This window comes from Leucopleurus acutus, assembly GCF_964270905.1.
Source record: "Leucopleurus acutus genome assembly, chromosome: 10".
Taxonomy (NCBI): Eukaryota; Metazoa; Chordata; class Mammalia; order Artiodactyla; family Delphinidae; genus Leucopleurus; species Leucopleurus acutus.
In genome coordinates, this window is record NC_139153.1 from 71,650,072 (window position 1) to 71,663,305 (window position 13,234).

The following is a 13,234-nucleotide window of genomic DNA, read 5'->3' on the forward strand; positions in this document are numbered from 1 at the left end:
CTCCAGGGACTGTCTCTCACATCCATTCTCCTTTCCTCCTTGATTTATGCTGCAGAGTGGAACGACCTTCCCTGACCTCATTTTCATGACGGCGCGAGCACACCCGGAGCCGGCTACGCACATTCCGGAGCAGGCGCGCGCCGACAACACACACACACACACACACACACACACACACACACACACACACACACACACACACACACACACACACACACACACACACACACACACACACACACACACACACACACACACACACACGGGCCCCGGGCTTCTGGACCCTGTCCATCTCTGAGTTCACACCAGCTCCGCCACTGTTCTGGGCACTGCCGGGGCTGTGGACGTTCAAAGCATAGATCCTCATTAGCATCTGTCTTGGAATATCATTTGCATTTTATTCATTTCATGTCAAAACGCTCAGAACTCTCCCTAGCCCGCACCTCTCCCGGGGCTTGAGAGCCGTGGGCCTCCAGCTCGAGCCTCTTCCCGGTGGGCCGCACATTTGCTGGCGGCCCCCACCCCACTCACCCTCGCGTGGCCAGAGAACCAACAACCATCCGCAGCCCCGACGAGAGGGGCTAACGTCTCCTGAGCTCCTGGCAAGTTCCAGGCCCAGCGCTAAGGGTTTATGTGAAGGAGCTCATTTAGTCCTTACAACAACGCGAAGAGCTAAGCACTACGTTATACCCATTTAAAAACTGAGGAAACTGAGGCACAAAGACGGCTTGCTCAAGGTCACGGAGGTTAAAAAAAAAAAGGAGGCAGCGGAATTGAAATCCAAGGCGGCGGGACGCCCAAGCCGGAAAGCTTAACCACTTCGCCGCCCCGCCTCGAGCAAGGTCAAAGCTAAGGTAACTGCGACAGGATAAAGTAGGTTTTCCTACATGGAAGAAAGTCGTTCTCTGCTCTACCGCGACCCTTCCCCCAATCCGGCCGCGAGGGCACCCGGGCGCACTCCCCGGGCGGGGGCTCGCAGAGCCCCCCTCGTCGGGCCGCCTGCGGTCCTGACCCCCTTCCCAGCGAGGGCTCGGCCGGGTCCGGCCGCCGTGCTTTCGGGGTCGTCTGTCGGCGCTGGCTAGTTAAGAAAAATAAACAACGTTCCAAATGGAGGCGATTCCTTTCAACCCAAGCTCCGCCGCCTGCCAGAGAAATGCAAACAGCGGGGGACGGCCCGAGTCCGCCCGGGCCCCCGCGCCCGAGCTGCGGGTGGGAGGGCCGGGCCGCGTAACCCGAGACGCAGCGCCGGCTCCCCGCGCGCTGCCCTCCGCCTGCCCCTTCGCCCCTGACCCCGCCGGCGGCGCGCCCGGCCCGCGCCCGCCTTCCCCGGCGCCCCCCACCGGGCCAGGACCCGGGCCCGCAGTCCTCGGCGCCCCGAACTAGCCCCCGCCCCCAGAGCCCTCGGCTCGATCCCCAGTGCCGACCCGCCACCCGGGGAATCCCAGCCGAGTCCCCCGCCCTCGCAGCCACATGGCTCCCGTCAGCCACGCTCCCCTGCGGCGGCCGCGCGCCAGGCCTCTGTCGTATAGGATCACTGAACACCAAGAGAAAAAAAAAAGGGGGCAGGGGTGTCAGAAACCCGCCTAGCAAAGTATTCACTAGTGAGTTGAGCAGGGTTGGGGGGCTGCTTCCAGATACGTCCCCTCTCCATCCTACGGTGCGCGGCGGGAGAAGCTAGGGTCGCCACAGCAGGGTAAGGCCCCCCCGGGCCCGACAAAGCCGAAGGGGCAGCATAAGCTGGGGCGGGTGCTCAGCCCGAACCAACCAGGTGAGCATCGCTTCTCTTTCTCGGGGGCCTGGTTCTCCCCAAGTCCTCTGCGGCCACGGAAATCTGCGTCCCGGGCCGCCAGGGGGAGCTGTCTGGCGAGTGAGGGTGACCCCGCTTGCGTACAAACCGCACTTTAAGGATACGCAGCCAGGTGTGCTGTCCACGCAGGACACGACAGTGCCAACCTCATTTTTACTGCCGCGCGAATGACTCTAGGGAGTCGCTGTGGCTGATGTGCGACAAGGCGTCGCGAACAGTCCTCGGGGCCGGGCGCGAGGATCGGAGGGAATCCTGGGACCCCGGCCCCACGGCCTCATCAACTCGAGAAGGGGTCGCGGCGCCTCTGGGCCTACCGGCCCCGCCATCATAGTGGCCTAAGGATTCGCCGGAGCCTCACGCCTCGCGGCCACATGGCCGGCGTCCCCCCGGCCACTCTTCGAGGGGCCTGGAGTGTTGGGGAGAGGTGGTGGCGCACCCGCTTCCTCCGAATTCTTTCAGCGCAAAACTGGGCGGCGCCGAGATCGGCGGGAAACACCCAGGGTAAATCTCCCTTCTGCTTTGAGAGAGTCGCGGACAAGCGAAGACAGGGACCCCACGGGCTTCCGGTTCCCTTTAGCCCTGGCTCCTTTTCTCTGGACAGGCGTGTCAGTCCGTCGGTCTGTCTTTACTGCGTCCCTGCGTTCGATTTCCGGCTCCAACTATTGGCTGGGTTGGGAGCGGAGAGCTCTCCTGGAAGCAGTGCTCACCCACGTGCGCACTTGCTCGCACAGACGCTCGCCCACACGTCCAAGTCGGGGCCCCGGGTCGCTCGGCGCCGCTGTGCCGCTGAGCTCGTTGGCTGCCGCGGCTCAAACACCTCTCGCGCTTCTGGCATTGACTCTCCCCCGGTCTCTTGACCCGAACTGCAATCAATACTCTCTAACTGTGCTGGGCCGGTCGTTTGCCTCCTCCCCACCCACCCGGCACACACGTATACACCGAATTAGAGATTTCTTTCTCGCACTTTCTTGAAGGGGCGAGATGTGAAACCGAGAAAATCTCTCTTTCTTCAAGGATTTCCTATCTGGGCTTCAAATGAGTATTTTTCTCCCGTTATAGTAAAGGGGAGGAAAAAAGTTTGTTTAGAGTGTAGGAAAAAGGGAAAGGTAGGCATGAACAGCACCACTGCCATCTCTCCCCAGTTTCCTAATTCGGTTCCTTTCCGCCAGCTGAAACCGAGCAATTCTGCCAGGAAGGAATCTGTTCCTTTGGGGTCCTTCAGAAAGGGCTACTTTGGAGACGGGCGATAGATAAATCTGAGCTTCCTGAATTCCCACCACGACCAGCGCCCCGCCCAATCATTGCTGCACCGGAACCCTACAGTGTAAATGTGACCTTAAAGAGACCACTAAGGGAGCGGGTTTGACAGCCCAGCTCGCAGTTCCAGGGGTCAGCGTTTGACAGGTCAGCCCTCGTTCTCCTTCCCCCTCCCCCTAGTCCGGTCTTCCTCTTCCATCCCACCCCCGATCCTCGCGTGGGACTCAGAGCCGATCCTGGGGTGAAGACGCGGCTGACAGTTAAATTGTAATGTAGGCCGAGGGGGGAAAAGGGACCGTGTCTCTTTAACGGGCCCTGCAGACAAAGCGTCTCCCCTCGGAGCGAGCGGAGTCGGGCGCAGCCGCGCGCAGACCTGTCAGTGCGTCTCCCGCGCTTGGGAGAGAGTTTGCAAAGTCATAATTATATCTCTTAACCTGTCTTGCTCTCTGCAGAAGAAGGTCCCATTATATTGAAATGAGATTATTAGCCATCAAATACTTTCTTTCTCGAGAGTTTTTTTTTTTTAATTCAAATACCTTAACGACTTGGCAATTGCATTTTGATCAGATTTAGTTGGCGCCCCAGCCCGGCGCGGGAGCCAGGGCGGGAAGGCAGATGGGGAGGGAAGAGGGGATGCCAAAAGAGTTTGCACAGAGAAACAACCCCTCTCTTTTATCCTTCCCTTAGGTCTCATCTACCTGGTGGGGACCTCTGGATCTGGGAAGGAGGTATGAGATAAGAGAAGTTGGGGCAAGGTAGGGGGACGTCTTCTATTCCCTCCGGATGGTTGGCTTAAACCACTTTAATGAAAATGGAAAGTGAATTTCAGGCGGGGCGGATGTGGACCGTGGGGCGGGGACTTGGATGCGGAAGTCTGAGGGCTGCAGGAATAGGGGTGGGTTTGGGGCGCCAGGTAAGGACTGAGGCTGCAGCTGTTGGTCTCGTGGGCTTAGCCGTTTCCGCTGGAAGTTGGCTCAAGGCTCTGGCCAGGTTCCTAGTGGATGGAACTTCAGTACGTAATAAGTGGGGTTTTGCTCTATGCCCAAAGTCTGTCTGGCTTTTCCGAAGACTGTGAGCCCCTTGAGGGGGAAGCCCATCTTGTTTCCAGACCTTGGAACCCCTGTCCCTACTGCCAGCAGAGCCCTCCCCCACCCCATCCTCTCCCGGGACTGTGGAGGGGAGAGGGGAGAGGGGAGGAGGCTGTGAGGTGGAAGGCTCACAGGCTCTAATTGTAAAGCCCCTCACTTTGACTTCCCCTGGTGGGAGGAGCCGCCAGGCTTGTGTTTTCCTTGGCTTCAGCCCAGACTCAAGGAAAATGTAGGGGGCAAGACAAGTCCCCAGTCCCACCTCCCCACCCCCACCTCTCACGCATCACATATAATCCTGGTGGGGTCCAATCCAGCATCTAGTTCCACCCCATCACCTTCCAGATGAGCAGTCTCTTCAAGTACTCAGGTAGCAAAATGAGGATCTAGAATCCAGAAACTTGGCTTCTAGACCAGGCTAGAACCACACCACCTTGGACCAGTCAACCCTTGTCTCTGAGCCTCAGTTTTTCCCTGTGCATAATGAAAGCCTTGGACTTGAGATCTATATGGTCCCTTTCATCTCTGACATAATCTTCCTATAAAGGAAGTTCTTAGTACAGGCGTAGTCATCTGGAAGATTCCAGGGAGGTCGTCGTACTCCTCCTCTCCTCCCATCTCTTCAGAAAAACACCCGGGGTGGGGGAAGGGCGCATCAATTATGCTTTAAAAACCTCCAAATATAAAAAACTTTGAGAACCTTTCAGTATCTACTACAGCTGAAGCATGATGCATACCTATGGCCCAGCGCTTCCCTAGGTAAGCTTTGCCCCAACAGAAATGCATACTGTGTTCACCAAAGGACACGTACACTAATGTCACATAGCGCTCTTCACAATAGCTCCAAGCTGGAAACTTCCAAATGTCCATTAACAGTAAACTGTGGTATAGTCACACATGGAACACTCTAGAGAAAAGAGAAAGAATGAACTATTGCTACATACAACACCATGGATGATTCTCACAGTGCTGGGCAAAACAAACCAGACACAAACGAATACGTGGTTCCACTCATTCAAAGTACAAAAAGAGGCGAAATGAACCTTTGTTATTAGAAGGCAAGCTGGTAGATACTTCAGGAGAGGATGAATGGGAGGGGGTATGAGGGAGGAGTCTGAGCTGATGGTGCTCTGATTCTTGATATGGTTACACAATGTGTTTAGTTTGTGAAAATTCATTGAGATGTGCATCTCTGTTCAATGCATTTCGTGAATATATTTATCTAAGCCTAAAATTGAAAGTTTCTTCTTCCCAATCCTCAGTCTCATCCACATACTCATGCCTTTATTTTTTTATCGGAGTACCATTGCTTTTCAATGTTGTGTTAGTTTCTGCTGTACAACCAAGTGAATCAGCTATTCGTATACATATATCACCTCTTTTTTGGATATCCTCCCCATTCAGGTCACCACAGAGCATTGAGTAGATTTCCCTGTGTTATATAGTAGGTTCTCATTAGTTATCTATTTTATACATAGTAGTGTATATATGTCAATCCCAATCTCCCAGTTCATCCCACCCCCCTTTCCCCCCTTGGTGTCTATACGTTTGTTCTCTACATCTGTGTCTCTACCACATACTCGTGCCTTCTAATGCGTCAAACTCCGTACTGGCAGGAAATCAATCACTAAAGTTGTATTTGGCCCTCCTGCCCTGTGCTGAGCACAGCAGAAAATCCACCAATGTATTTTAGTCCCTACCCTCAAAGCGTTTGCTGTTGGATTTGGAGGCAGTTGAACACATAAGAAACAGATGAGGAATATCCAGTGGCATAAAGTGAGTGGTTTATGATCGTTGTGAGTCCGAATTTGGATCCCAGATCCACCACTCACCAGCTGTGTGACCTTGGACAAGTGACTTCACCTCTCTGGGCTCCAGTATCTGAAATATGGAGCGAACCATACATGTATTTACTCATGGGTCTGTTGTGAGGATTCCTTCAGATAGTCTGGGCAACAGCATGGGCTAAGTGCTCCATAGATGTTAGACACTGTTGTCACCTGGGGTGGTGGCAGCTCTGGCTTGGGCTGCTCAGAGTTCTGAGAAGAGGGGGATGAGTTTAAGTTGGGGGAGGCAGGAAAGGCTTACTGAGTAAGAGACAGTTTGAACTGGGAGAGGCTGATGAAAGGGGGGCTTTGCAAAGATCATCTGGGGCAGGGGTTCTCAGCAAGGGCCACTGGCATTGTCTGGAGACATTTTTAGTTGTCACAACTCACAGTGAGGTGGCATGGGCAGTGCTCCTAGCATCTAGAAGGTAGAGGTCGGAGATGCTGCTAAACATCCTCCCATACACAGGGCAGCCCTCACAACAAAGAATGATCTGGTCCAAAATGTCAATGGCACCGTTGTTGAGAAACCTTGATCTGGAGGATAGGATTTGGTGGCAATGGGGAAGCATTCCAGCAGGGAAAAGGAAGTCCTGATACAAACTGCGGCCAAGCAGCATTGGGGAATGTCCAGAGGTACCCTTGTTCCAATCTTCATCCCTCAGGCTGCGAGTTCTTGTCCACCTCCCTGATTTCAGAACTTGCTGAGGGTCTAGAAGGCTCATCCTGGATCCGGTTTCTTTGCTGCTCTTAGGAGAGACTTGGATAAAGCAGAGCAGATTCTCAGGAAATTTGTGAGGCCACAAGTCTCATTGGAACCACTATTGGAGGAAACCCCTAAGGTCTCAGGGGTCAGAGGGGGAGGGACTTGTCCACCATCATGTAGTGCAGCTGGGGATGCTGGGACTTGATCCTCAAGCTCTATTCTTTTTTTTTTTTTTTTTTTTTGCGGTTCGCGGGCCTCTCACTGTTGTGGCCTCTCCCGTTGCGGAGCACAGGCTCCGGACGCGCAGGCTCAGCGGCTGTGGCCTACGGGCCCAGCCGCCCCGCGGCATGTGGGATCCTCCCGGACCGGGGCACGAACCCGTGTCCCCGTGTCCCCTGCATCGGCAGGCGGACTCCCAACCACTGCGCCACCAGGGAAGCCCAAGCTCTATTCTTGATGTACAACAAGTTAAGGGAGAAGGGATTGCAGAAATTGATTAAATAATCTAGAAGCAGAAAATATGAACTTTTTAAAAGCCAGAAGGAGAGTTGGGACTGAACTTTGGAAATGCCCAAGAGAATTATGTGATTCTCTAAGGACAAATATAATTCTGGGCTCTAAAACCATGCTTTATAGCCATAGGGTTCCAGAAAAGAGGAAATAGACATTGATTAATCAAAAATTTTCTTTCCTGAAGCAATTTCTATATGCCAGTCATTGTTCTCAACACCAGGGATACAGCACTGAATAAGAGAGGCAAAGCAAAACTTCATGGGGCATATGTATGGATGGGGCTGGGGTGGGCAGGAGGATGATAAATAAAACAATATATAATGTAATGTTAGGTATTTAATTGAGCACCTACTATGGGTTGGGTGTTCTTCATAAATATTCTCAATTTCACAAGAAGTTTTTTTTTTTTTTTTTTTTTTGCCACACCCACAGGCATGTGAGATCTTAGTTCCCCAACCAGGGATCAAACCCATGCCCCCTGCAGTGGAAGCATGGAGTCTTAACCACTGGACTGCAAGAAGCCCCACAAGAAGCTTCAAGATAGGAATTCCTTCCCCCAATTTAAGATGGAGAAACTGTGTCTCAGAGAAAGTCAGTGATTTCTTCAGAGTAGAATGACTAATAAGTGGAAGATTCAGGATTTGAAACTAGGTGACCAATCCATGATAAAAAAAAAAAAAACACTTAGTAAATGTATAGGGAACTTCCTTAATCCGATAAAGACTGTCTACAAACAAAACCTTACAGCAATCATCGTGTTTAAAGACAAAATAGTGAAAGTTTCTTCCTTTGGATCAGTATAAGATACAGATGTCCATTCACAACAATGTTCTAGTCAACATTGTATTAGATGTCCTAGCCAAGACGAGACAAGAAAAGGAAATAAAAGACTTAGAACTGAAAAGGGAAAGTTGAAATATTATTATTCATAGATGACATGTCATACATAGAAAATCCAAAACACTCTACAAACTACAAGAATTAATATTTGTACTTAGCCATCACTGAATACAAGTGATACACTTAGATAAATCTATACCAGCAACAAAAAATAGAAAATAATATTATAAAAGGAATACAATTGGCAGGTAAATAGCTAAAGAGTATGAGGGGGTTTTTTTGTTTGTTTGTTTGTTTTGTTTTGCGGTACGCGGGCCTCTCACTGTTGTGGCCTCTGCCGTTGCGGAGCACAGGCTTCGGACGCGCAGGCTCAGCGGCCATGGCTCACGGGCCCAGCCGCTCCGCGGCATGTGGGATCCTCCCGCACCGGGGCACGAACCCGCGTCCCCTGCATCGGCAGGCGGACTCTCAACCACTGCGCCACCAGGGAAGCCCATGAGGGTTTTTTTTAATATTTATTTTTATTTATTTGTTTGGCTGAGCCGGGTCTTAGTTGCAGCCTGTGGGATCTTCATTGCGGCACGTGGGATCTAATTCCCCGACCAGGGATTGAACCCAGGCCGCCTGCATTGGGAACGCAGAGTCTTAACCCCTGGACCACCAGGGAAGTCCTGAGGTTTCTTTTTGAAGTGATAAAATGTTTTAAAGTTGATTGTGATGGTTACACATATTTATGAATATACTAAAAACCATTCAATTGTACGCTTTAAATGGGTGAATGCAGTATATGAACTGTACCTCAGTAAAGCTATTCTTAAAAAAAAAATTAAGAGTAGGTATTACAGAGGCTCCCCTTCCTATACTACCCATCACCGATATTTAGAAAGATTCCGTATAAAGAATAAAATTTTCAACAGCAACAAAAACCATCCAATGCCTAGGAATAAATCTAATGAAAAATGTATAAGACCTCTACCCTGAAACTATAAGACATTATTGAGAGAATTTAAAGACCTAAATAAATGGAGAGATATACCCTGTTCATGAATGTGAAGATTCATAATTTAATGATATCAGTTCTCACCAACAGATCTATAGATTCAATACAGTTCCAATCAAAATTCCATCATCAGGTTTATGGAAATTGAACTCAGGTGGACCTGACTCCATGGCCCACTGGAACTGGACACTATAGAATAAAATCCAAGGGTCACAGTGTCCTGCATACACAGGGTTACAGGCAGCCATAACTGAAAGACCATCAAGACCCTCAATCATAAGATCAGGACCCTGGAAAACCCAATCGGGAGTAGAATGAGAAGATAAAATATATTTTCAGTTAAAACAGACCCTTACCATGCTTTCAGCAGACACAAGAGAAAGACCATAAGTGACTAAATGGATTTTTATTTAAACCAGAATGGTAGAGAGAACTGGGGTTTGCCACCCTCCACAAGTGACATCACTGGGGCTATGGCTTCCTGGCTCGGGAAGTGGCTCCCTCCCAGTGGGATATAGGTGTGCAGGGGCTCCTCTGGCCAGCACTTGGAGAACGGGCTAAGAAATCCCTGAGGCCACACGCCCATGGGTACCGGCCTGCGTAGTGGCGTGGCACTGCAGGAAGCTCTTGACCTGTCCCGAGAGAGCAGCTGGGACTTAGCCTTGGCCTTGGGCTTTGGAGAACTCTGGGAGAGTTGAGATTTGAATGAGACAATCCCCGGAGAAGGCAGCTGCTTCCTTCCTGATGACAAGTTGGGGAGCGCCTGAGAGGCTAGGGAGACTGGAGGGGGCCGGGGGTGTAACACGGCCTTGGTCCTCAGGCTGCACCCACAGAGGCAGGAGTCAGAGGCGTGGGGCACAGAGAAGCAGAGCCTATTCCCTGATGAGTGACAGGGCAGAGCCCCCGGGCTGCCCTCTGCCTCCCATCTCGACTCCTTGGGGTGCCAGGCTTTCCTAAAAGGGGGAAATTGCAGATCAGTTGAAAAGAGACTTGGAAGAATTTTTAAATGCAGGCACAGTGCTTCCCTACCTCAATACAGTACTCACTCTGCCTCTTTCTGAAGAAAACTCTCTTCCTCCTGGATTGAGGACTTGACAGAGTCTACAACAGAGTTTCTCTTCATTCTCTCTGAAAAGAGAGTGGAATTGAGAGCTGGCGGGGAGCGAACTGAGGGCTCAGAATAGCAGTGAGCCAGAGGAGCTTTCAGAGGAGGGATAGGGGGGCAAAGGGCAAGGAGAAGCGTGGTACCTTCAGGGTGGAGGATTAGAACACCCCCAAACCCTCTGTCCCAACACACACCTCCAGTAGGGGAATCAGTCAGACTCACTGTTATATAGTCTGGAACTGAAAAGTGAGAGGGGAAGAGAGGAAAGATGTAACTGGGGACAGAGGGGGAACTCTCTTTTCCCACCTACTGAAGTCTTTTTGACTCCACAGAAGTCTACTTGGTATGCATCATAGTGGGGCACCTGTCCCTACTGTGATGTCACAGAAGGGTTCCAGCTGGTAAGAGCTGTGGACCCCAGGTTCTCCCTGGAGCCTGGAAGGTTCTGCCTCTTCCCCTGCTGGTACACTAGGAGCATCCTTTCCAGAAACACTCAGATGCATTACCGTGTGCCCGCACCATGGGACCTGACCCTAAGAACGTGCCAGTCTCCCTGATCTCCTGGGACTTGCAGTCTAGCTGGAGAGAAGCTCACAAAGGACACTCTGTGGGTCCCACTGGTGTGTACGCTGGACCAAGAGCGTTGGCACCAAGAGCTAATAAGGTCCATTTCTGCGGGTCAGGGAGTCCAGAAATCTTCCTGCTGGAGGAGAAAGTGTGGAGCTGGGCTTAAGGATGGATGAGATTTGAGTGGAGGAACCCAGAAAAGGTAACCGGGACAACTGCAAAGCAGGGTCAGGAGCCGAAAGACCAGCTCAGCTGGGGCAGGGATTCACATTCGTGGGAACCAGGCAATAAGAGGGGGGGAAAAACAGCGTGGAACCCTACTGGGGAGGACCTTGGGTGCCAAGGTGAGGACTTGGGGCTTACTGAGGGTAATGGAAAGCCCCAGGGAAATGAGGTGAGCTAGAGGCAGGGTCCTCACAGGAAACAGATGGTACACTCAAGTTTGGAGAATTGAAAGAAAGTTTGAGAAAGTGTGTACTTGTTTACTAGGGCTTCTGTAATGAATTACCACAAACTGGATGCTAATACAACAGAAATTTCCTTCTCTCCCAGTTTTGGAAGCCAGACATCTGAAACCAAGGTGTCGGCGAGGTTAGTTCTTTCTAGAGACTCAGAGAACACTGTCACGTGCCTCTCCCAGCTTCTGGTGACTGCGGGCAATCCTTAGCGTTCCGTGGCTTGCATCACTCCAAGCTCTGCCTCCGTCGTCACATGGGCTTCTTCCCTAGTTGTCTTCACATGGCCTTTTATAAGGAAGGATACCACTCATTGGAGTTAGGGCCCACCCCAAATCAGTATGATCTTAACTAATTACATCTGCAAAGACCCTCTTTCCAGATAAGGTCACATTCTGAGATTCTAGGTAGACATGAATTTGGGAGGGGGGAGACACAATTCAACTCAGCACAAAGGGACTATTATTTACAAAGGTATAGATAGGCGGAGGGAAACCCCAAGGGATAGTGCAGCATCCAGGGCTATAAAAGGAGAGAGCAGTGAGCACCTCTTAAAGGCGAGAGGAAGGAAAGTCAGACAAAGAAGGCCACTTGGAGGAGAGCTGTGACCTTTGGTGGAAAGCGGCAGGGCAACATGTGCTCTGCCCTCTGCTCCCTCCCTCACACCTTCAGTCATGCTTCCCACCCAACAGGAAACCAGAGGCAAGGGGGCCATTGAGGCAGCCCATACAGCTCACCCTCCCAAGGTGGCCAAGAAGGGGTTCTGGAGAGGCGGACGGAAGTTAGCCAGCAAGGGGTTGACAGTCAGCAAGACTGAGAGGATACAGATGAAGGCCCTGGAAGGGCCTGTAAGATGAAGATCTGTACAGAGACTGTGGAGTGAGGGTGTCTCCCCAGACCCCGTGTCTGGCGTTCTTTAGACCTCAGTCGCGTGGGTGAGCTCTGGGTACCTATCTGTATCAGGGCAGGGAGGCTTGGGGTAGAAGGATGGACCCCAGATCCTGGAAAAGAAGTATGATGGGAGCACTTAAGGCGTCTGAGTCCACACACTGGCCCAGGATCAAACTTAGGCCTGGTTACGTTCGTTGGCGGACTCCAAGGTTTTGAAACTTGAATTTGAACACCTTCAGGTAGGGCCTTCATGCTCAGATTCACCCTCAGCCTCAACCACTCCCCCATTGTTCTGTCCAGGGCCCACCTTACTGCTGTCCATTACCTGCCCAGCACCAGGAGGCATTTGAGTGCCCAGCCTCTACCTGAGGACCAAGAGTGGAGAATAGGAAACGGACCAGCCATTTAGGGCAAGGTTCCCATCCCTGTGCAACTCCTCCCCCACCAGGCAAAGATACCCGGAGGAGGGGAGAGGCCAGGTGAGAGTACAGCCCAGGTGAGGGGCTGGGGAAAAGGTCTCTTTAAATGGAAGTGTCACCCAGGAAGACCCTGGAGCCTTTTGGGTACAGGCAAAAGCTAGGGGTTTTTTTTTCCCAACCCTCTCCAAGTTTATTTATCAGATCGACTACCACTTGGAAGTATGGGAATAGCTTGGATTTTTGTTTCTGAAGGTCTGGGTTTCTACACTTCCTGTCTGGCAGGGACCTTGGACAAATTCTCTGATACCGAGCCTTTGTTTCCCTTTCTATAAATAATGATGCACATCTCATAGCTTTGCTATAAGGATGAGATGAGAAAATTCTCTTTGCTGGCTATAAAATCAAGGGCAATGGTAGTTATTATCTACTTGCTACCTGCGATTCCTCCTCTCCCATCCTCCAGTTCACATCAATCATTCCACCAAAACTGGGCAAGTCAAGGTCACCAGTGACCTCCTCATGGCCAAGTTCAATGACCAGTTCTCAGTCCTCATTGTTATCAGTGTATCTGGAGCATCTTGGGTTTTCTATCTTCTTGAAATACTTTCTCCACATTTGCTCTAGAACGTCATGCTCTCCTGCTCGACCTCCTGCCTCCCTGGCCATGCCTCTTCAGTCTCTTGCAGGTTCACCTTCCTCTTCCTGACCTCGTTTGAGTCCGTTTCGCAGGGCTTCATCCTTGGGAGTCCCTTGCCCGCAACCT